At 32.8% G+C, this 25,871-nt stretch overlaps 1 long non-coding RNA gene and 1 other non-coding gene across 2 annotated transcripts; both read right to left on the minus strand.

Annotated features, from left to right (window-relative positions):
• Window positions 1-6,169: 6,169 nt before the first annotated feature.
• On the minus strand, window positions 6,170-8,799 carry LOC129916952 (uncharacterized). The gene is made up of 3 exons (XR_008772566.1): window positions 8,593-8,799; window positions 8,175-8,534; window positions 6,170-6,818 (listed from the first exon to the last, which is right to left on the minus strand). It is a non-coding gene; the product is annotated as an uncharacterized LOC129916952 (long non-coding RNA).
• A 16,485-nt stretch (window positions 8,800-25,284) lies between these two features.
• Trnav-cac (transfer RNA valine (anticodon CAC)) lies at window positions 25,285-25,357 on the minus strand. The gene has a single exon. It is a non-coding gene; the product is annotated as a tRNA-Val (tRNA).
• Window positions 25,358-25,871: the final 514 nt, after the last annotated feature.

Genomic DNA, 25,871 nt, shown 5'->3' on the forward strand with positions numbered 1-25,871 from the left:
CAGTCCACCAAACTGCTACCCCGTAAGTGAGAATAGGTCTGATGACTGCAGTGTATAGCCAATGAGTTATTTTAGGAGATAGTCCCCATTTATTCCCTATAGCTTTTTTGCAAGAAAAGAGTGCCACTGTGGCTTTTCTTATTCTTTCTTGTATGTTGGTTTTCCAGTTTAATTTGCTATCCAAAATAAGACCCAGGTATTTGGCTTCGCTGGCAAAATTAAGTGGAACACCATTAATAGAGGGGGGGTCTAGTTGTGGAATTTTATATTTCTTTGTAAAGAGGACAAGTTCTGTTTTTTGAGGATTTACCCCCAATCCACAGTTTGTTGCCCATTTTAGTAGCTTATTTAGAGCAGTTTGCATTAGTTCTATTATAGTATGGAGATGTTTTCCTGATATGGCAATGGCGACGTCGTCAGCGTATGCAATCACTTTGAATCCATCTACTTCTAGACCGACTAGTAGTTCATTAACCACTAAGTTCCACAGGAGTGGGGAGAGTACCCCTCCTTGTGGTGTACCTCTACTAACAGATCTTCTTGCTGAGAAATCTCCTAGAGTTGAGTTAATAATTCTGCTTTTCAGCATAAGGTCTATTAGCTCGCTCAGTGAGCTATCTACTTTAAGGTTCTTCAGTGCATTTGTGATTGCTATGTTGCTGACGTTGTTGAACGCGCCTTCAATATCAAGAAATGCAACTAAGGTGAACTCTTTATGATGGAGGGAATATTCAATAGTGCGCACTACAGTATGTAGTGCTGTTTCAACCGATTTCCCTTTACAATAAGCGTGTTGTGCTGTAGATATAAGATTGGGATCTATGACATTACGCAAGTGGATATCAATCATTCGTTCTAAGGTTTTAAGAAGGAATGATGATAGGCTGATAGGTCGGAGGTCTTTCGGATTGACATGAGAGAATTTGCCTGCCTGAGTAGTTTGTAGAAAAAAAATTCACAAAATCTAGTATTTTTAGCAAACCTCAAAAAACTACTATATATCTAAAAAACGGGAGCTGACCGAAATTTTTTAAATTCGGATTCAAAATCAGCATGCTAAAATCCAGTGAAAAGTAGGTAAGTATACTTTTGTGCTTGAGAGAAAGAAATATGAATTTAGAAGATATGCCAAATCTACTTAATTTACTTGAATGTAGATATTTTGGAGAAGAAAATAGAAGATTAAAACTTAATTTGAAAGGAAAAAACAAAAACCTGGTCAAATTACATCACGCCAAAATATTGGTTCGAAAACAGCAAAAAAATGGGTTTTCGATATTTTTTAACGGAAATATCTAAAAAACGTGACGTGCCAGGCCAATTTGACTTCGGAACCCAACATTCTGAGAGTCCTTAAGTTGGTCTTTCAACATATTTTGTTTGATTTATTACTTTTAATACACCCTGTATGTGAAATGCAATTTTTCCCGATCTGCGTTGAAGGTATAAAAACAAAATTTTAAATTTTTTTTTGTGTCGAGTACATAACCACTTTAATTCATAATAGAGCCGATAGAGGGCGATACCTTAATTTCAAAAAGTTCGGTCCCAGACGTTTTAACCACGGCATTACAAAACTATTGAAATAGGTACAGTGTTTTCGGGAATTATTTTGCTTAATGTGCCATAAAGGGGAAGGGTCGAATAAAAACAATAACAATCAAGTCTGAAATACCTCTTATTTCAGCCTTCAAGTTTAAGGAGATTCAACGAATTTCATCTTAGATATCGATTAGAACACAAAAGACCAAACAGATTCGAAATTCATCTTCATCATTGGATTCGTAGGCTAAGGTACCTATATTTATTATTGCCCTAAAACAAGATACAAAGTAACACAATTGACAGTGTTTTTCAGAGAAACACATTAAGATATGATAATCCTTGGAAAATTAGTTATTTCAAGTTCGTTTCAGCTTGTCCATATGTCCGTGGCACATACGCCGTTAACTAGCTGTTTTGAATTTTCAATTAAATACAAATCTCTGAGCGCATATACCGTCAAATAGCGTGATCTTTCATCAATGAAACATGAAAACAAACTCGACAAAATCAACAGATTTGTGTGTGTTAGTGAATAAATGGGTAAGCCAAGCCTATAACATGCATCTGTGCCTCTGCCTGTAGCTGCTCCGTCATAATCCTCACCCAATCAAACTCAACCCGCGATAACTTCACACATTTGTAACCCCATTAAAGCCGACACCAGTGAGACGTGCGCCGCCGCCACAACGCCATCCTGATCCCGCCCCAACCCTCAGCCTCAACCCAGTCAAACATCCTCTTCACGCATCATCAACAATGTGCAACAAACAAGATCCTATTTATACTAACGATCCTCGGCCAACTAACAAACTCCATCGAGATCTTTACCAGTGATTCGACAGATGCTATTATTTTACCACCGCGCTGATCTTAGACAAGCCGCAGCGGTACAACCAACAACGGTAGGCCAAGTTCAATTTTTCAATCCTCAATCCAGCTCAAGGCTTATTATGCAGAATATACTGCAGAGTGCAGATCGTCCTGAAGAAATCACCACGAAGACGAACTGATAAGCCAGCTTTTGAAAAATTACTACTCTAGCGATCTGTGGGGCGGGCGTGCGTCGTCGTACGTCGCGGTCGGCGCACAGAACATGCCATCAAACGCCACACCCTGCTACTTAACCCGTTCACTGTAACAGAGATAAAGTTAAGAACACTGCTGGCTGCCACATTCCTTATACTGTTCTCTTCGATTATCCTCACACCTCGGCCCATTTGTCATTCCAGAATCGGGACTTATACCAACCAAAATAGATGTTTGGTGCTTTGGTGAAAAGCTAGCGCAAAAAAAGTATCTAAAACTGCGTAGCCCAGATATCCGTCACACTTTGGGTCGGGCCTCACCCCGTGCTTGACGCTGTTGGTCGTCGTCCTTCTCGATTCTCGAATGATGACAGCGGGTGAGCGAGTTGTTTCCTATTGAGCCAGCCAGCAGACACCTGAATGGCAGCTTCTCTAGTTATGCCCAGTTCCATTGACTAGCTATTTATTACCGGCTCTGCGATAAGGTAATCTCCTTGGTGCTGAAATACTTTTGAATAAACGGAACCGAGAACCGAGTCATAGTTGTTATTGCTGGGCGGAATAAAGATTGCGTGTTTGTTTACCAGCCGCGCACAAAGCAATATCATAGTGATGAGTGCATGTCGAACTCTTAAGTGGAATCATAACACGCATTGCATTTCGCTTTGAGATACTTTTGTATCTCTGATCGAAAAATATAGGAAGTACTTGTGCACATAAAATAAAAATGAGCTAATCAATGTGGTGTGGCCGTGTCGGCCACTCCGCGCGCCGCCTTAGTATTTGTTGTCTTCCATTTATCGAGGGCGCCTTTTATATTTTGTAACATAAAGTTGGCATGTAATTTAGCGTTGTTGGTTTGTTGTAAATGAAAAGATTCTAATGAGAAATTTATTGTAAAAGCAAATCTTATTGCGTTTTGTTCCTTTTAGCATAAGTTTATGATTTTTATTATTTGCTAAATTCTTTTAATAAAAAGAATAGGTTTTGAGCTTGATAGATTTAGAAAGAAAAAAATATTCTTCTAGGAAATAAAATATTTTTGAAAAAAGAAGTGATTAATAAACCATACCATTGACACTTCATATATAAAATTTTGATTGACAACTGCATAATGCGAATGATAAGAAATGTCTCTACTGATATACAACCGATTTCAGTGTTTATTTACAAAAAAATCTAAATGAACAAAATTAAAAAAAAAAGTTACGTATACGCCGTAGTGACTGTGTAAGCCTTAACTTTAAAATACACAAATTTCTTACCTCAGTGAGAAAAAATAGCACCAAATATGTAGTTTTTTTCTGTATTGGAATGGTTAACCATCTGTAATTCAAAATTGAATTTCATTGAAACCGACAAGAAAAGAAAAAAATTATGTATTGAGGAAAAATGTTCTACTGTTTAACCAGTAGAAGCAATTTTCTCACAAATTGACTTCAAACAAATTAAGCAGAACGGTAACACCAACAATAGTAAGGTATATATTTAAAGAAGCCAGAGAAGTTTATAACAATTTTTAAAATTTAAACGGAGTAAATGGAATGAAGTATAAGAAAAATTTTTACCTGTCTTTTTAAATTTATCTTTAAAATTTTTTTTGGCATATTTAATGTTATAACATACTATTAGTCTAAGAGCCGGGAGCAGATTTTTTGCGTGAGAGGTAACCGATTCATATTATTATTAGAATAAGTCGCAGTCATGGTGATGACGAAAACGAACGTCTGCCAGCATGTGTCTGCGCCTTTGCTGAGAAAAAGTGCATCAAAAGTACATTTTTTCTGAAAATTGATTTAGTGAGGGTAACGACCTAAAAATAATTGGATCCTGACGCCCTCGTCGCCCTGATTACAAAAACACCCATGACAGACGTTTTAACCGGGCCCAAACACCCGACAGACGAGCCCAAAAACGCAATTAAATTTAAATGAAGATTTTTGTGAACACAAAAAATTTTAAAAACATTTTGCTCAAATTTCATACATTTACTAATGCCAAAAAATTGTCTAGGCAATTAAAGGAAAACAACTATATGAGAGTGAAGGACAATCTTCCATCGTTTAGGCGATAAATGCAATATCTCACAAATTGACTTATAACACAAAAAAAAAAAAAAATATGTTGAAAACAACGGCAACACCTACAATATTTGCATACACGTTTTTAAAAAGCCAGAATCTCATTTCTATCTGTAGGTACAATTTAAATCCACTAAACTTAATCAAGAGTTTTTGAAGGAGTGGTCCTCAATCTAATATTTTGCGAAAAAAAACGTTATTAAAAAATTTGAAATGGCTTTTTTTCAAACTTTTTCCTGTATATTTTCCTTTTCCTCTTCGGGATTCAACTGATAATATTTTTGACAAACATTTTTTTTAAATAAATTCATATTTTACCAGGAAAACGTTTGAAAAAAAGCCATTTACTTTTTTCTTAACGGACTTTTTAAATGATAAAAAATATCTGTTTTATAAATTTTAAATAAAATTGGCATATTTAAGTAGCCGTTATATTTATATGTTACAAAATATTCAAGAAAATAGATAATTTTTAAATTAAAAAACTAACCATTTTTTTTTTAAGTATTTTAAAAACGGCTTGATGAATTTTTTTAAGGTTATTTTTAGGTAGGTATTGATTGATATTTTCTTAAAAACAGCATGTCAAAATCTTTTTTTTTTAAATGTTTTAAATTTCTTTCGCTCCAATGTTTTTGAAAAACTCTTTTAGGGTTCATAAAGCACAAATATGTATGTGTTATATTTTGAAATTTTGTTTATGAAATCCCTTTTAAAATCGAATTATAATTATTTCTTAATTTTCTACATAAGAATAAAGGTTCTTATATCAAAGGACCATTTTATTCACAAGATCACAAAAAAAAACTTCGAAACGAAAAAAAAAAAAAAACTTTTGAAACAAAAATAAAAATAGTAAAATCACATTTTAAAGTAAAATCTCAAGTTTATTCGAAAACTTTTGATAATTTAATGGGAGTTGAAAAAAATTTAAGTTGATAAACTCTAGGTTTGAAAAATGAAAGCTAAAAACTTCGACTTTCAGTGAATGAAATCGATTTCTCAAGTTGAATATAAAAATCCTCGAGTTGTGTTCAACTTCGAGTGTATAATCACTCTGAGTTATATTCCCTAAGACTGAACTCAATCTATATGATCCGATAGTTGAAAAGTTTTTTTAAACGAAAAATTAATTTCTCATACATATTTCAAGTTATAATTAAAGTTATGAACGATGTAAGGGCTATGAGAAGTTGGCACCCTCAGATGCAAACTTGTTTTTGGTTCGTTTCCCCAAAGTTTTCAAAAGATAAAAAAAAATCTTTAACTATGGAAACCGAAAAGTTATGATTTTTTTCCTGTGAAAATATCGTTATCTTAAAACCGTTTTGTTTTTGCCCAAGGTAAGCCCAGACCGGCTTACCTTTTGTTTGTTTTTCGCTATCGCACTCTTACATAGTTCAAAAACTTTTCTTTCACCTCAAAAATCAAAAATATTATTTTATTTATTTCTTTTTAGTAATATTCCTAAGCGAATTTATTTCACTTTAAAAACCAAAAAATACAAAAATTGTCTTAAGTGCAAAAATTATTATCATTGGTCGCAGTATCAAAGGCTGTTAACATTGATTGCACTGAAAACTAAAGCTCAAATTATATATTTTCATATTGAAATGCAACAATTATTTCAGTTTTTCCCATTGTTTCAAACAATTTTTATAAATTTCGACATTGAAAAAATAGACTATTCTATTCTTAACCCTTTTTTTAGTCAATTTATATCAATGTAGTTTCTTATACGTAGAATACATTTTGTTTTTGAAAACTCGACCTTATAGTAATAGATTGCTGATATCACAATACAATATACCTAGAAGCTGGTAAGTCTGAGATGATGTCAAATTTGATGACATAATCCTCCTGTTTAGCAGATTGTTCAAACAAGAGCACGTTTCCTTTGATTTGGGTGGAGTAGTTGAATCCAACACAAAAATTTAATCCCATTTACAACCGAATATAAAATCGCTCTCGAAAACATCATTTGCATTGTGAGAATGTCTTTTTTCCCAATTATTACCATTAAATTGAGCATCTTTAATGGCTCACGATGGTACTTCGTGATCGCAAGAGTCCTTTCTTGTTGTATAGTTACTGATACTGATGTAGTGCCCGTAGCCGTGCGTGGTGCGCCTTGACACGAACAATCTGAGGGTTGATGATCGATCGACTATCAAAAAATAAAAGAAAACATAAACTTGATGTTTAAATTGTTTGTTGTTTTTTTTATTTTTATTTTTATTAAAAAATAATTGAATACAATATATGTTTAGAATTTCAAGTAGGACTTAAAAAGAAAAGAAATGAGTAAGTAGCGTTGGAATGACAGTGGTGGTGGCGCATCAGCGGTGTTTATTTCAGTTTTATTATATTTTCAATGACAAGCAATTACACGGGCTGTTTCGTGGGATGGTAACAATAATGTAAAAGAAAAATACGTCGAGACTGATTGTAATCTTGTGTAAACGGTATTATAATCGATCATCAGAGGATGTGACGATCTTGAAAGTGAACTTGGTCGGAGCAAAGCTGTAATCCAAACAAATGAAAGGGAGTGATTTTATTGTTACGAATAAGGTGCGATAGCTATATTCTAGGGAGTTTTTCTTTGTACTTTGTAGAACGAATTCTGACAGTTGTATTTAAGGAATATTTTATTCTTTAAGACTCGCCTGATAATGATTGATTTTACTTCAGATAAACCTATCTGCGTTAAAACCACAAGAAAATGAGAAACAATATACTTGCATTATGCACATTAGGGCGATTACACTGGTTAACAAAATTAAACTTTTTTTTGTTGTTGCCGGAACAAAAATATACTTTTCTGAACGTTTTCGGTGTGCTGAACTGAACGAATCCGTAGTCAGAAAAAATTAATCAGATCCCGTCTTTAAAATATTACCGTTAGAAAATCCTACTTCGGACCTTATTCTTTTATATAAGGAAAAATGTTAGAACATTTTTAGTAACGGTTTCTATAAGAACTGTTTTCCTTCTTTCAAGACCTGTTTAAATCTTTCCGATATCTTTTTTACTGCCTGAGATATCTTCAGTTGTTTGGCATATTATATCTACCATAGGAATCATAACGTCATTATCTCCTTTATGATATATGAAGCCAAAGCCACTTACTTCATTTTAAGATATCTCGGGCAGTATCAAAGATATGGAAAGACTTAAAAAGTTCTTCAAAGAAGGAAAATAGTTCTTATAGAAACCGTTACTAAATATCTTTTAACAATTTTCAAAAAAACGTTTTTTTGCATTTTCTAACGGTAATATTTCAAAAACGGGAGCTGATCAATTTTTTCTGACTTCGGATTCGAGTTCAGCACACCGAAAACCTTCAGAAAAGTATATTTTTGTTTCGGCAACAGAACCCTCGTTAACCAGTGTTATTATCGGTTATTTAAAAAAAATTGGAATATGTAAGCTTTAAGAAGATCATACAGATGAAATTAAAGAAATTCTAGTTTCTTGTAAGAAATAACTAGTGTATTTCTTAAACAAAATAAATACCTACCTTATTGCAGCCTAGTTTGAATAAACCACCTAGAATTTATAAGCTGACAAAGTTCAAAAATTCCATTTTTTTTCGTCATTTAACCAACTTTGACATCAATGTTTTCAAAACAACATGCTTTTTTAAAAATATATTTTAAAATAATACTTATTTCCAAATCAAAAGAGGTATTTTTTATGATTTAATTTAATCCCGGATGCAGAAATTCGAACGTTTAGGCACCGAACAAAAATGTTATTTTGGCACATAGTAGGATAACTTGGGTGCACGGATTTAATAACCGGTTTTTGTAGAGGAGTTCAATACAACAATTTTTTACTATGGGAGAGGGGCCTATCTTTAGGCGGGAGGAGCAATTTTCTACAAAATTATTTTAAATTAGGAAAACAAATTATTAAAAAACAATGGCAACACTTACAGTTATAAATTATACCATTTCCGAAAGGCAGAATTGTACATTTAATTCTTATTTTTAAATCAATATATTTCAACCAATTGTTTCTTACCAAAAGTTAAAAATAGGAAAAAAAGCTCATTGAATACTATATTTTCAATCAGGCTGTGAATTTTAATACAAAATAGACTTATGCAAAAAACTGCCTATAAATTGATTCCTTATCGCACAATAAATACTATATGTACATATGTTTCTATGCCTCCTAGTTTTTGAGAAAATTGAAAAATAAAAAAAAAAAATAATTTAAAAAAAAGAAAAATCTGATAAAAATAAAAAAGTAGTTTTCTTATTTTTCAATTTTCTCAAAAACTAGGAGGCATAGAAGTCTTGAAGTTTTTATTACTCAGAAACGTGAATTCATATATTTTTTTGACTGCACATTGGATTTTAGAATATTAAAATCTATGAGAAAAGTATATTTTGGTTGAACGAAAAACTAAATTTATTCAGTTGTATTGTTAGGTACTTGTATTTTTTTAATATTTTATTTTTTTTAGTCGTTTGTGGTAAGTGTGCGCACTTTTGACTTTGAAGAAGTATTACAAGCAAAATATAAGATGTACATAAAAAAAGTAAATTGATTATTAGAGATACATGTTTTGACTTCTTAAATTCAATTAAAATTTAACTAATATTTATAAAATTAATTATGTTTCTCTAAGAAAACCAAAACAGGTCATATTGCGCACACTTACCCCTTAGTAGGGGTAAGTGTGCGCAGGGTGTACGGTAAGTGTGCGCAGGTACTTTTGCTTAGTAATCTTAATGAATATCAATTGTTCTTTTTTTTCAATTTTTAAAGACATTTAAAAACCAAACGAGGGGCCTAAGACCCCCGCCCCCATACGATTTTCTTATTATTTTGATCGAATCTGTACACTGTGAAATTTTGATGCATTTTGAAGCATTTTATGCAAATATATATATTTTCAGTAAAATCCCATGCATTTGCATGCGCACACTTGCCCCCAGATTTTTGCGTACACTTACCCCAAGTGCAGTTTTTTATTGTTTTTGATAAAATATTAATAAATAAATACTAAAAACAATAAAATTTTAATTGGAACATAAAGTTTAAATAGTAAGCTCAATAAAAAAAATCAATTGCCTTCACTTTAAGTCAAAGGCAGATCACTGTCAGAGTTTGAAAATTGTGAAAAATTTTAAGGAAAGTTAGCTTTTTTTTCTTTTGCTTTTTCTCGAAACACTAAAAACAACATAAGCATAAATATAACGGACATCGACGAAGATCAGATATCTAATTAATTGTGCATTAGCAGAAATTTAAATTTTTACACTAGGTTCTAGAAATTAGCAATGCGCACACTTACCGGCTGCGCACACTTACCACGAACGACTCTATATTTGCCACTTTTAGTATGACACCACTGTGCGCCGTTTTGATGAAGGCAACATTGGTTTTACCCAAAAGGCTACGTATATTTTAATGCAATTTATAAGACCCACCATCATTTGCAGTTTTTCCATTGTTTCGAAAGGAACATTTTGGGATCTCTCCAGAATCTAGAAAACCATCACAATGCACTGATAGAAGTTATAATCAGCAGTCGAAGATATTGGGACCCTAGATGCCTAGAAGCTAGGAACCTACTTAATTAGGTTTTGCAAAAAAAAAAAAACAGGACATCCGGTTGTCAGCTTCAAAACACTACCATGATTAATACGTCTTTGGCATGATTAATTCGTAGGTACTTTGCGATGATGTGTCCTGATAAACAGCTTTTGAGTCCAAAAATAACTTTTCATTGAACAATATGACGAACTTATTTGATGATACAACAAATTGAGGATCCAAAATGATAAACTAGTACAAATCCATTCGTTTCCTTATGGTAAGTATGAAAAGATTCCTCTTTTAGAACTCAATGAACTCTTTCCGAATTTATTCTTAGAATAAAATTGTTATTCTTAATCCTCTCTCAGCCAGACCAAAAATAAAATAGGTGTTAGATACTACATCCACCCACTAGATCGCAAACTATTTGATGTTAGCACAAAATGTATAACGCTTACCCATCATCGTCTCACGCCAACATCAACAACAAGAGGTCTAACATTAACCATTGATGACGTGCTGTGTCTGGGACTTTGCTTGCGATGCTCCCTTCAAAGGATCAATCGACGCGTTTAGCTAATATAAATCAAATTCGATTTGCCGCTCTACGTCTCGGTCGTGCGTCGAGCGTCTCATATCGGTCGCCCGTCCGCTGGCTGCCTCGAGTATAATAGTGTGTTGTTTATTTGCAAGCAAATTTCCGCACGTCGACTTTGTACATCATCGTCACTGCAAATATGTACATCATGCGGCCTGCTCTGGAATATCTCTTATCCATAAATAAACACAACCCGTGACGCATTGGAGTTGTGATGTTAACTATGAGCGCACTTATTGCTATTAGACATCAGAACTCTATAGAAATAGGGAAACGAAGATGTTCCATAATGCTCCATGGGCATAGAAAGATGTGCCGGCAAATTTTCAACATAATGTAGGTGTAGGTTTTGAGTTTAAACTTCATAAATAACTCCGTCACCCTTTAAAATAGAAAAGAAACAAGTCGGGATACTCCCTGTGCACTTTATGAATAATAATAATACAAACACAAAACGACTAACTTAAGAGCGTCTCGTCATAATAATTATCATGGAACATATATTATTCTTGGGACATGAAAAAATCACTTAACCAAGAACAAATACTCCAAATAACGTAGGTACTCATTTCATAAATTATGTCATCACATTGTTGCATGAGGCAGCAGTAAATTTTCGATTTTGAACATATTTTCATGTTCAATATTTAAAGATGTAACTAAATTAAATAGCTACTTTTGTTTAGTGTCAATGATCAGTGATTAATATTCCCACAGAAATGGAGAGAAGAACACAATCTTGCCTTTGTATATATTGAAAGGACATAATTAGCTTGGAATTAAAAGCGTTATTAATTTGCTTTATCAAAGTATAATCTTATCCTGACTTAATAGAATTGCACCACATAGTAGATTATACATGAATGTATGAAATAATCGTAAGAATTTGAATTTGAAGTGAAAAGAATTCACTGCTTTTATACCTTGAAATAATTAATGGTTTTCTGATTAAAAATAATAAACAAACTAAATTTCATGAAACGCAAAATTCAGTCTATCTCAAATTAAAAGATCTGTTTATTCGTTTTACTTTGGGTTTTGCTTACTAATTTTTAAACATAACGGTTTTATTTATGTTTCGGATTTGATAAACAGACATGTATAAAATCTTTAGCAATTTTTTGATAATGAACCTACAACTATTTACACTTACCTATCTAATATGTTTGACATTCCAGGAAGATTATTTTTCTCAAAATTTAATTTCCGGAACTCTAAATGATCTACAATACCACTTTTTTGAAGTTATACTTCTTATGGGAGGGTGGGTATGAAAATTTACTTTTTGACAAGAATGTCAAAGGGATTATGACGCGATCACCCTGGGTAGCAGGGCTGTCGTTTCACCTTTAGAGTAGGCAGTACTTTAGTATTTAAAAATGCAGTACGCCGCAGTACGGCAAACATAAAACACACAACACGTTGCAAGTTACATGTTTCATGTGGCAAGTTGCATGTGGCAAGTCGTATGTGGCAAGTTGCATGTGGCAAGTTGCGTGTGGCAAGTTGCATGTGGCAAGTTGCGTGTGGCAAGTTGCATGTGGTAATTTCCATGTGGCAAGTTGCCAGGGTTGCAAAAAGCTCACATTTCAGCTCAGCTCACAGCTCAGCTCAAATTTGAGCTAGGTACCATAACTTAGCTCATTTGAGCTGAGCTGAAAGTGAGCTGAGCTGAAAGTGAGCGCCCCAACTTCCAACGCCTATATCTCGGAATTTTGAAAAAAATGAAAAAAAATTTTTGATGCCAAAAGGTAGCGAGGACTCTAACCTACATTTGGGTACAACTCCCATCCCTGTAGGTGCACGCGTTCTCAAACCGGGTGAACTTAAAGGTAAAACAAAAGTTAAGCCCGATTCTGAAAAAATAGGCATGATGTGGCGGTTTAACATGGAAGGCGATTTTTTAAAAATCTGACAATGTGCAAAGCGTAGGCCCATGACACAAGCTATCATTTGGCATCACTCCCAAAAATTGCTCTCAAGCGGTTTAGCTTCCAGGAGCGTTCAAAGATTCGGGGATTTTTCGAAAAAAAATTTTACCCCAACTTTCAAACGCGATTTTCTCGGAATTTTGAAAAAAAATCGAAAAACCGGATTATACCACTATCTGCTAGCTGAGAATATAAGCTTTCATATGTCACCACTCCCCTGTCTCTAGATCAAAGCGTTCCAACGCCTATATCGCGGAATTTTGAAGAAAATGAAAATAAAATTTTTGATGCCAAAAGATAGCGGGGACTCTAACCTACATTTGGTTACAACTCCCATTCCTGTAGGTCCACGCGTTCTCAAACCGGGTGAACTTAAAGGTAAAAAAAAAGTTAAGTCCGATTCTGAAAAAATAGGTATGATGTGGCGGTTTAACATGGAAGATGATTTTTTAAAAATCTGAGAATGTGCAAAGCGTAGGCCCATGACACAAGCTATCATTGGGTATCACTCCCAAAAATTGCTCTCAAGCGGTTTAGCTTCCAGGAGCATTCAAAGATTCGGGGATTTTTCGAAAAAAAATTTTACCCCAACTTTCAAACGCGATTTTCTCGGAATTTTGAAAAAAATCGAAAAACCGGATTATACCACTATCGGCTAGCTGAGAATATAAGCTTTCATATGGCACCACTCCCCTGTCTCTAGATCAAAGCGTTCCAACGCCTATATCGCGGAATTTTGAAGAAAATGAAAATAAAATTTTTTGATGCCAAAAGATAGCGGGGACTCTAACCTACATTTGGGTACAACTCCCATTCCTGTAGGTCCACGCGTTCTCAAACCGGGAGAACTGAAAAGTAAAAAAAAAATTGGCGCGATTCTGAAAAAAAAGGCATGATGTGGTGGTTTAACATGGAAGGCGATTTTTTAAAAATCTGATAATGTGCAAAGCGTAGGCCCATGACACAAGCTATCATTTGGCATCACTCCCAAAAATTGCTCTAAAGTGGTTTAGCTTCCAGGAGCGTTTAAAGATTCGGGGATTTTTCGAAAAAAAAATTTACCCCAACTTTCAAACGCGATTTTCTCGGAATTTTGAAAAAAGTCGAAAAACCGGATTGTACCGGAATTTTTTTTATGATAAAAAAAGAAATATTTTACTAAAAAAAATAGAAATATATTTACTATCAAAAACACCAAGAGAAAAGATCACGAAAAATTATCTGTCTTATTTATAAAAATATCTATGTGTTAAAATAATTCCATTAATAACTAGAACCAAACATCTTAAGCTATGGTGTTATATAAAAGTTTAAAATATCTTCATATTTCATTATACTTTCGAAATAAAAATCAATGTATCCTCTCACCCATCACAGCTCAGCTCAGCTCACTTTACCTTAGCTCACCCAACAGCTCAGCTCAACCATCAGCTCAGCTCACTTTCAGCTCAGCTCAAATGAGCTGAGCTATGGTACATATCTCAAAAGTGAGCTAGCTCAAAATTTGAGCTGAGCTGCGAGCTGAGCTCAGCTCACTTTTGAGCTTTGTAGCAACCCTGCAAGTTCCATATTGCTACTACTAGTGCTGAAGCACACACAATTCTCATAAAATTACCATATCGCACATTTTATGCGCAATTCATTTACTTTCGTTAACCATATATGTATAGTACGTTCTGAACCGCACAACATGAGTAAAGTTCACAGATTAAATTGAAAACTACATGGACGCAAGGAGGATGAAAGAATTAATTTATTGTTCACTTGATAAAAATGTAAAAAACGAAGTGTGGATTAATTAATTTAATAATAGAAATTAAAAAAATCAAATGAAATTCATTTATATATGTATACTGAATGAGAAGTATAACTTCAGTCGAGTGTACATGTGTACACACACTCTTTTTTTTTTTTGAGATACTTCAAAATAAAATTAATGAAGTATTTGATAATATTATGAGGTTGGTGGTAGGTCTTCCAGGGCTGCACAAAGAAACCTTGTAATTATGTTAACTACAACTATTTCTGAAATGCTACTATATCGTTTGATTTCTTTGATAAAGACGTTTTTTTTTAAGAAAATAATTTTCAAAATTATGGAATTTGTTTTGAAAATATTTTCTGTATGAAAAAACATTCAATCCTTATTTAGTATGAAGCCATTTAGGCTATTGATTATGTAGTTTAGAAAGGAACTAAGACGTTCACGGGTTTTTATTGCAGGAATCGTTCAATGGGTTATAAAAGAAGATAAAACCGCGGAGTGCTATAAAATAAGAGGGTGGAAACTGAAGATAGGGGTGCAAAAGCCCCCTTCTTGGTTTTTTCAATATACCTCGTAAGCGAAGCAAAATTTTGATATATTACAAATAAAAATTTTTGATGCCAAAAGGTAGCGAGGACTCTAACCTACATTTGGGTACAACTCCCATCCCTGTAGGTGCACGCGTTCTCAAACCGGGTGAACTTAAAGGTAAAACAAAAGTTAAGCCCGATTCTGAAAAAATAGGCATGATGTGGCGGTTTAACATGGAAGGCGATTTTTTAAAAATCTGACAATGTGCAAAGCGTAGGCCCATGACACAAGCTATCATTTGGCATCACTCCCAAAAATTGCTCTCAAGCGGTTTAGCTTCCAGGAGCGTTCAAAGATTCGGGGATTTTTCGAAAAAAAATTTTACCCCAACTTTCAAACGCGATTTTCTCGGAATTTTGAAAAAAAATCGAAAAACCGGATTATACCACTATCTGCTAGCTGAGAATATAAGCTTTCATATGTCACCACTCCCCTGTCTCTAGATCAAAGCGTTCCAACGCCTATATCGCGGAATTTTGAAGAAAATGAAAATAAAATTTTTGATGCCAAAAGATAGCGGGGACTCTAACCTACATTTGGTTACAACTCCCATTCCTGTAGGTCCACGCGTTCTCAAACCGGGTGAACTTAAAGGTAAAAAAAAAGTTAAGTCCGATTCTGAAAAAATAGGTATGATGTGGCGGTTTAACATGGAAGATGATTTTTTAAAAATCTGAGAATGTGCAAAGCGTAGGCCCATGACACAAGCTATCATTGGGTATCACTCCCAAAAATTGCTCTCAAGCGGTTTAGCTTCCAGGAGCATTCAAAGATTCGGGGATTTTTCGAAAAAAAATTTTACCCCAACTTTCAAACGCGATTTTCTCGGAATTTTGAAAAAAATCGAAAAACCGGATTATACCACTATCGGCTAGCTGAGAATATAAGCTTTCATATGGCACCACTCCCCTGTCTCTAGATCAAAGCGTTCCAACGCCTATATCGCGGAATTTTGAAGAAAATGAAAATAAAATTTTTTGATGCCAAAAGATAGCGGGGACTCTAACCTACATTTGGGTACAACTCCCATTCCTGTAGGTCCACGCGTTCTCAAACCGGGAGAACTGAAAAGTAAAAAAAAATTGGCGCGATTCTGAAAAAAAAGGCATGATGTGGTGGTTTAACATGGAAGGCGATTTTTTAAAAATCTGATAATGTGCAAAGCGTAGGCCCATGACACAAGCTATCATTTGGCATCACTCCCAAAAATTGCTCTAAAGTGGTTTAGCTTCCAGGAGCGTTTAAAGATTCGGGGATTTTTCGAAAAAAAAATTTACCCCAACTTTCAAACGCGATTTTCTCGGAATTTTGAAAAAAGTCGAAAAACCGGATTGTACCGGAATTTTTTTTATGATAAAAAAAGAAATATTTTACTAAAAAAAATAGAAATATATTTACTATCAAAAACACCAAGAGAAAAGATCACGAAAAATTATCTGTCTTATTTATAAAAATATCTATGTGTTAAAATAATTCCATTAATAACTAGAACCAAACATCTTAAGCTATGGTGTTATATAAAAGTTTAAAATATCTTCATATTTCATTATACTTTCGAAATAAAAATCAATGTATCCTCTCACCCATCACAGCTCAGCTCAGCTCACTTTACCTTAGCTCACCCAACAGCTCAGCTCAACCATCAGCTCAGCTCACTTTCAGCTCAGCTCAAATGAGCTGAGCTATGGTACATATCTCAAAAGTGAGCTAGCTCAAAATTTGAGCTGAGCTGCGAGCTGAGCTCAGCTCACTTTTGAGCTTTGTAGCAACCCTGCAAGTTCCATATTGCTACTACTAGTGCTGAAGCACACACAATTCTCATAAAATTACCATATCGCACATTTTATGCGCAATTCATTTACTTTCGTTAACCATATATGTATAGTACGTTCTGAACCGCACAACATGAGTAAAGTTCACAGATTAAATTGAAAACTACATGGACGCAAGGAGGATGAAAGAATTAATTTATTGTTCACTTGATAAAAATGTAAAAAACGAAGTGTGGATTAATTAATTTAATAATAGAAATTAAAAAAATCAAATGAAATTCATTTATATATGTATACTGAATGAGAAGTATAACTTCAGTCGAGTGTACATGTGTACACACACTCTTTTTTTTTTTTGAGATACTTCAAAATAAAATTAATGAAGTATTTGATAATATTATGAGGTTGGTGGTAGGTCTTCCAGGGCTGCACAAAGAAACCTTGTAATTATGTTAACTACAACTATTTCTGAAATGCTACTATATCGTTTGATTTCTTTGATAAAGACGTTTTTTTTTAAGAAAATAATTTTCAAAATTATGGAATTTGTTTTGAAAATATTTTCTGTATGAAAAAACATTCAATCCTTATTTAGTATGAAGCCATTTAGGCTATTGATTATGTAGTTTAGAAAGGAACTAAGACGTTCACGGGTTTTTATTGCAGGAATCGTTCAATGGGTTATAAAAGAAGATAAAACCGCGGAGTGCTATAAAATAAGAGGGTGGAAACTGAAGATAGGGGTGCAAAAGCCCCCTTCTTGGTTTTTTCAATATACCTCGTAAGCGAAGCAAAATTTTGATATATTACAAATAAAACTTTTTGTAGAGAATTAAATTTCCTATTGGAATAATGTTTTTTAAAAATTGAAAAAAAATATTTTCATACCAAAATAGTCGAAACAATCATAAAAAAAATATCAAAAAAATCGATTTTTTGAGTTTTTTTGCTTTTTTAGATGTACATTTTTTTTGGGTTGAGATAGACATAAACATTGCTCCAAAGAAAAAAAGAAGATTAAATTTTCTTCAAAATGCTGTGTTCACTAAATTTTTTCATTGAAAATTAACCGAAGTATGGCCATTTTAATCTATCTTTTTTTAGCATTTTTAGTTTTACTCAAGTAAAACAAAAACATTTGAGGGGAAAGTACGATAACTTAAGCACCAAGAACTGATAATGAGATTTTGTAGAGGGGTTAAATACAATCATTGTTTACTATGGGAGGAGGGGTCAATGGCCCCCCGTTTTGGCGGGAGGGGCGATTTTCTAATAAAAATACTTAAAATTAAAAAAAATTATTAAAAACAACGGCAACACTTACAGTTTTGATTGATACTTTTTTCAAAAGCTCCTGCAATAAAAACCCATGAACGTAAACTGTGCTACAAAGTGCAAGAAGTCTGGACAAAAGTATTATTTGCCGCCCTTTAAAGTCATAACCTTTAAAGGCATACAAAAGATATTGCATTATAACTTATTATTATATGTATTTATTGTTGGTATAATATTCAAAAATTTTCAAAATTTTATTTTATATATGTTTTCGAAAATAATATGTATTATGTATGTAAATTTGTTTGGTCCATTACAACGTTTGGTACCTACCTACGGGATTTTTCATAAGCCGCTTTGTAACTTTTTTTTTATAGAAAATAAAATACGAGCGTCCAGTTTTCAAAAAGTAACGCACGTCACTTTTTGAAAACTGACGCGCGTAAGTTTTCAAAAAGTGACAAGCGTCATGTTTCAAAAATGAAACACATCTGTTCTTTAAAAGTGACTCGCGTTGCTTTTGAAACATGAAGTAGGTACTTCACTTTCTTTTGAAAACTGACGCGCATCAATTTTTGAAAAGTGACACGAGTCAAATGATTTTTGTTCATAATATTTGTAGCACACATTGTAAAAAGGATGGATTTCTTAAGGATAATGCCACTTTTAGGATTTTCATGTTGAAGACTATCTTCGTTAACATTGTTCCGGAAAGTTGTAGAGAAAAATCCAAAGTAAAATATCGTCAATTTGTTAATTTGATTTTGATTTTGGAATTTCTAAACAAAACACGTGTTATTGTAGATTATTTGTATTTACATACTTTTAGATGACTTTAACAAACAATAAGTCATAAATTCAAACTAAAAAAAACATACATAGTTACACAAATAAACAGATCTTTTAATTTACAACTGAGATATGAAATGTTTATTATTTCTAATCAAATTATAAACAACTATTTCAATGTATAAAAGATGTGAAATCTTTTTAAATTTTAACAGTTCAATATTATCTTTCTAGCAGTCTGTACATTTCATTCTAAATTAACTTACAAAATGCGTTGTTTTGTCTTCTTTACTGTTTTCGCTTTGATCTTTTCATTTTTTCAAGTGAATGCAGTTTCACTCCCATTTTCTGTACGTGTATTAAAACCTGAAGCTGCTGCCCGTAAATCAGTTGCTGCAATACCCGGAAAAAGGTAGTTGAAGTTATTTAATTAAATTAGTCAATTGCCTTAATTTTTTAATCGATTCTAGATGAATGCTTTTTCTGAAAGAATGCCCTGGAATGCCCTGGCATATATTCTGGCTTTAGATGTATACCAATAAAAAATGTTAAATTCTCAAATGGTATTTTTTTTTATGTATGGGCCATTTTTTTCAATATTGCTTTACTTGAAGCAAACTCTCGAGTTTGCCAAATTGAGAGTTGACTTTAACTCGAGAGTTCAAACGCAAGTTGTAATTTCTTTTTATTCACTTATTATTTTCTCAACTCTCCAGTTGAAGATCTAAAGTTGGTCAACTTCAAGTTTGAAAAATATCCCTGGGATATTAATGAAATATGAAACAAAAACTGTCAATTATTTAAATTAAAATTTGAATCTGTCATATCCATAGCATATTTGTATTCTTTTTTGTGTTTAATTTTTCAATTTTTGTTTGCTTTGGAATATTAATTCGTTGACACAATAACTGCCAAAAAAATTTTGACAGAAAAATAAAAAAAAATCTGAAGCAAACTCTAAAGTTTGGTCGGCAAACTTCTACTTTTTAGGGAAGTTGAGAAAACTGGAAGTTGACCAAGTCTCGAGTTTAAAATCGAAAGTTGTAAACGTCAACTTGGATTGAATAAAACCAAATTCGGAAGTTGAGTATAAAAATTCTCAAGTTATGTTCAACTCCGAGTGAAAAAATGGCCCTATGTGTTTTAAAATAAAATTTTAAAATTATACCACCTTTACTATAAGATTGGAAATTAAAATTTCTGACAAGATAAAGATGAACGTGAAGGCAAAGATCCTGCCAGAGGTCCCAGCTACTCACAACGATTTAAGTGCAATACCAGCAGACCGCGACGCGTGCGTCGTTCACTTTCTTCTTTATTTTTTACTCGGCGCTGTTATGATCTCGAATCCTTTGGCTAAATTGAAAGCACTCCTTTTTGGGAGAAGGTTCGGTGGTATTCCCTTTTTAATCGAGGCTCTAAGGTTAAAGGCGTTAAAAATCTAGAGATCGACAAGTTTCCGGTGACAAAGAACGACTACTAACCACCACCAATAAACCAGTACAGAACCTCTGTCGTTTGTCAGAAAATAACACCACTCACTACGATTGGTTTTGGTTTTGCAGTGTGGTCCAAATAAGCAATTTTTGACCGTGGTGTGAAGCGCCGCACGGTGCGGTGGTGTCTTGGTGCTTTTTGGCGTACAAAATCATTTGCACGGCCATTTCTTGACGAAAAGTCATGACATTTTGTACACTGAAGGATATTAGTACGGAGAATACAAAAAAGCTCTAGTACTGAGAATTTATGAACCAAATTATATGTACTTTTCTAATAGATTTAAATATTTTAATTTCAAATCCCAAGTCAAAAAAATAATCTATGACGAAGTGAATGATAATTTATCATCTTCGAAACGTGACGTCATAGATTTTTTTTTTACATCGGATTTGAACTTGAAATATCAAAATTTATTAGGAAAGTTTATTTTGGTTCACCGAAAAAATAAACACTTAGTTTTACTAAACATTGTAATTATATGCAAAATATTATGTTTTTTTAATATCTAGTACACAGTTGGTAACCATATAATCCAATAACATTGAATGTTTGCATGAAAAATAAATAGAAGAGATGTCCAAATTGTGCTAATTAAAAAAATAACAATGGAATATAGCAATATGAGGTCTAAAATGGTGTTTCACTTATTTGGCACTATTTGCACTTTATTTTTTAAATTTTTTTCATTGCATATGAACACTTTTATCTAAATTCCAGGTAATCTAACGTTTTTACATTCTATTTTAACGTTCATTCTGTCCGCCAATTTGGAACCGCCATTTTGAATGAAAAACTCGGTAGCTTTTTCGTATTTGCCATACTAATATCCTTGACTGTACTAAATTTCATAACTTTTCGTGAAGAAATGGCGAATATTAACAAATTTAAACGGAAAAGGTACTAGTAGCTCCATATTATGTATCTTGATTAATTAAATTTTCAGTCGCTTACTATTAGAAGAAGAATATAGTAAAAAAGATAAAATTAGGTATATTCAAACTAGCATAGTACCATTAGCATTTTAAAACAATAACAACATAAATCATGGAAGATAAGTATACCTACTTTTTTCTGAAATAAAATATTTTCTTCTTTTTAATTAAATTGGTTCCATTAATGGGGGTGTCATGTATCTTAAAGATTAGTACCAGCATAACAGAGAATAAATTACCAATGAATCAATGAATGTCATCAATAAGCTCCAAGCCATCACTTACCGATCTATCAAAACCAATTTAAAGCCGCAAATTCTGGTGGGTCCAACAACCATTACCGATGCGATGTCTTTTACTATAATATTATAATCACATTTTCGTGAAGACCCTAATCATCAAGTTTAAATTTATTATCCAGAACAAATAAATACAATTCACTATCATTTCGGACATCACATTTAAAATTTTAAATTTTAAATGACCTGTTATGCAGCTTAAATGCGTGGGTTACCTACTTAGCGCACCTCCAAGAACAACGGTGAACTATTTCAAAAGGCCTGATTTTCTGTTAAAAGTACAGTGACACTCTTCTGTAAGTGTGTCCAATCTAGTATTTATTTCCCATTCAGTTTTCGATAAGTGAAATTTTGAATGAATGAAAACCTTCAATGCCTTTGATAAGTAAAATGTGTATTAATTATAGAGAATTTCAGGAGATTTATTCTCCAATTGGTTCAGTCAGTTGGCGTTACAAGATAAGCCAGACAATCACCTTCCAAGTGTTCGTGAGTTCGTGTCCTAGTGACCGCCAGACAGAACTTTTTGGACCGTGGACAGTAGTTGTCACTTTTGTTTATTCCTTCGTTTTTTTTTTACTCTCGCTATACTACTTTTATTAGCAGTTTTAAATCCAAGATCATAACACGGATTGTATTGTCACGTAAAACATACATGGGCGGTGGTGTGGCCTGCATTTGAATGTCCTAATCTGACGTTAATAGACGGTAATGAACATTTTTCAAATAATTTATGTGACACCGTGAGGACTGTAGAACGAGCCGCATGCATAAGTAATTGGAATTTTACCAAACCAAAAGAAAATAGAAATAATTCAAGTTCATTTGATGGAATATATTTACGGCCATGGACAGGGTTTTGTTTTGTCATTTTTTTTTAATAAGATTGTTGTGAAGCTGGTTAGTAATAGAAAGTGAAATTTATTCAGGAATTCAGAAAAATGTGTGTCAAAAATATCCTTTGGTTCTTTTTTTTCGTTTCAATTTAATGTACTTATATATTTTATTTGTTGATCCGGATTGAAAATGAAAACTTTTGCCAAGTTGCATAAGGGTATCATGCTTTTAGGAGCTTGAGTTTGAAGAAATCGAATTTTAGTTTTTGAATGTTTTTTTTTTTTTTTTTAAATTGTTTTGTGGTGATGATTTGGCAAAATTGGTTTTAAAAGTTTCTGTACCCTAAAAATTAAATGTTCGAATGGGTAGCACACGTATATGGCTCTTATGTTAAGCTGCTTAAAATATTAGAGATTCATAAAATAATATTTTTAATTTAACTAAAACTTGAAAAAAATATTAAGTTTATGTTTAAAACTACAAAAACATAATTTTGACTACAGACGAAGTATGCCATACAATTTCGAAGTTCGTAAGGCCAAAACTATATTTTTGTAATTTTTGTACATATATAAACAAATTTTGAAAAACGTTTCATACAAATTATAATTAATATTAATTGACACATAAAAAATAAAGTTTCAAACAGTTTTCAATTAATTTTGTATACAGTGCGGTTCACATGGATAGACGCACCAATTTTCGTTTACATAAATTTCATTTTTTTTTTTGTGTTTGTGCAAGAATAACCAAAAAAAATTGTATTTATTAGAATAGTTATTTAGTTCTTAATAGAAAAACAAAAAGAAATAGTGGGTGAGTGGAAGTTAACGGTACTTTTTACTCCTTCTTGTCTCTGATGTAAGAAAAAGGGCAGTTTTTTTTTGGTTCACATGATTAGACGCACACCTTAAATTAGTTAGTTTGGCGAGATCAATTGCGCTGATTTGATTAAATTTGGAAGATTAAACATCAAGAAGTTATTTTTTAGTAATTTTCATTCAAAATCTGTTGAAAAAAGTTCTGAGTGCTAAAAAATAAGGGAAAAATAACGTTTTTTTCCATAAGCACCATTGCCAAAAGAATAGGATAAAGTGACCATTTCGAGAGGAATTATTTTAAAAATAGTGAATCCTATGAAAAACACTTCAAGGGAGGAACAATAGAAGCTTTAACACCTCAGGAAAAAAAGAAAATTTATAAAAAAAGCGTCGAAAACAGCTCTATCCCGGAGCAAAATTAAAGAAAAAGCTGGGATAACGGCAAGAACATCAACTTTTCGGTGAACTTTTTTTAATGCTGAACATCCTAGATTAAAATAAAACTTAAAAATAGTTTTTAAAAAACACAATTTGAAAGAAACAGCGGATGGAGATCGCACGTCTTCACATAAAGTGGGAAACAAGTTTTTGAAGTTTTTTTTAAATTGGCGAAATGTGTTTTTTTCTAATGAAAAATAGTTTAATTTGAATTGTTCCCATGGGTATTACCACTACTTTCACGATTTTCGCAAGGAGGAAAAGTTTTTGACACTTCACCATTCAAGAAAAGCAGGAGTAATGGTTTTGGGAGCCATTTAATATTACATTCGATTTGGTTTTCGTTTCAAAGACTATTTCAAAGACTATTTTTTTTTAAATCTAGGATGTTCAGCATTAAAAAAAAATTTCACCGAAAAGTTGATGTTCTTGCCGTTATCCCAGCTTTTTCTTTAATTTTGCTCGGGGATAGAGCTGTTTTCGACGCTTTTTTTATAAATTTTCTTTTTTCCTGAGGTGTTAAAGCTTCTATTGTTCATCCCTTGAAGTGTTTTTCATAGGAGGCACTATTTTCAAAATAATTCCTCTCGAAATGGTCACTTTATCCTATTCTTTTGGCAATGGTGCTTATGGAAAAACCTTTCTAGTCCAACGCGTTATTTTTCCCTTATTTTTTCGCACTCAGAACTTTTTTCAACAGATTTTGAATGAAAATTACTAAAAAATAACTTCTTGATGTTTAATCTTCCAAATTTAATCAAATCAGCGCAATTGATCTCGCCAAACTAACTAATTTAAGGTGTGCGTCTAATCATGTGAACCAAAAAAAAACTGCCCTTTTTCTTACATCAGAGACAAGAAGGAGTAAAAAGTACCGTTAACTTCCACTCACCCACTATTTCTTTTTGTTTTTCTATTAAGAACTAAATAACTATTCTAATAAATACAATTTTTTTTGGTTATTCTTGCACAAACACAAAAAAAAATGAAATTTATGTAAACGAAAATTGGTGCGTCTAACCATGTGAACCGCACTGTACATTTGTTTTGAATATTTTTCTTAATTTTGTTATTGAAATTACAAAAACGTTTTCGTATAAAAATTTTCGTTATCGTGAAAACGGTTCGATGGTGGAATAGAATAACAGTCCAAAATATGGTAAATATTTTAATTTTTAGTAATCATAAAATTAAATAGACATAGCTTTACGCGTTGAATATTTTTGTTTTTCTTTTGAAAATTGGAAAACAAAAGAATAATTAATATGAATGCGTTATCGGCAATTATGTATAATGCTTAAATTAAATGTCAAAATAAAATTTCGGATTTAATACTTCCTTATGAATGCACTATTCAACCCCTAAACCAGATTAAGCGTATAATGTCTCTATTAAACCATGAATACATTTTATGAATAAGCTCTTGGGGAGGCATCACCGGCATCACAAGGAGAGCGTTATTCACTTTATGGATGCTGCAGTATTCAATGACTATCAAGACGACAAATAAAAAAAAAAAGAACACTTTTTGTTTCCGCCCGGGTTCGAACCGGGGACCTTGTGCGTGTGAAGCACACGTGATAACCACTACACTACGGAAACTGGTTGGGGTAGGTTTTCTAATACCATATTTTCCCATGTCACTTTCAACATTAAAATTTTTTATTTTGTGAAATCAATATAATAGTCCAGTAAATAAAGGAGTTTTACCCTACAAAAGGTCCGGTAGTTCTAAATTTTTGATATGTTGTTAGGTATGGTTAGTAGATAGAAAAACCAAATTTCCACAACCACGCCCCCTCCGCCCCCTTCAGCATCACCGAAAAACCATAGAAATCTAGCACTTTTTTCACTTTTATGCCCATAACTTTCTTCTGGTGCATTTTATTGAAAAAAAGTTGTTGGTAGACTTGTAGAAAACATAATTTCCTACGAAAATGACCTTGGTAGTATTTTTATACATCCAAAAACAACGAAGTTATGAAGCTTCCAAAAACATGTAAAATTTCGGATTTTGCAAAATTTTCAGTTTCTTGTCACTTAATAGTGCTATAACTCTTTAACAATTGACTTTTACGCAAAAGTCTTCATAATCAATCTTATAGACAATTTAATT

The sequence above is a fragment of the Episyrphus balteatus genome, chromosome 3, assembly GCF_945859705.1.
Source record: "Episyrphus balteatus chromosome 3, idEpiBalt1.1, whole genome shotgun sequence".
NCBI lineage: Eukaryota > Metazoa > Arthropoda > Insecta > Diptera > Syrphidae > Episyrphus > Episyrphus balteatus.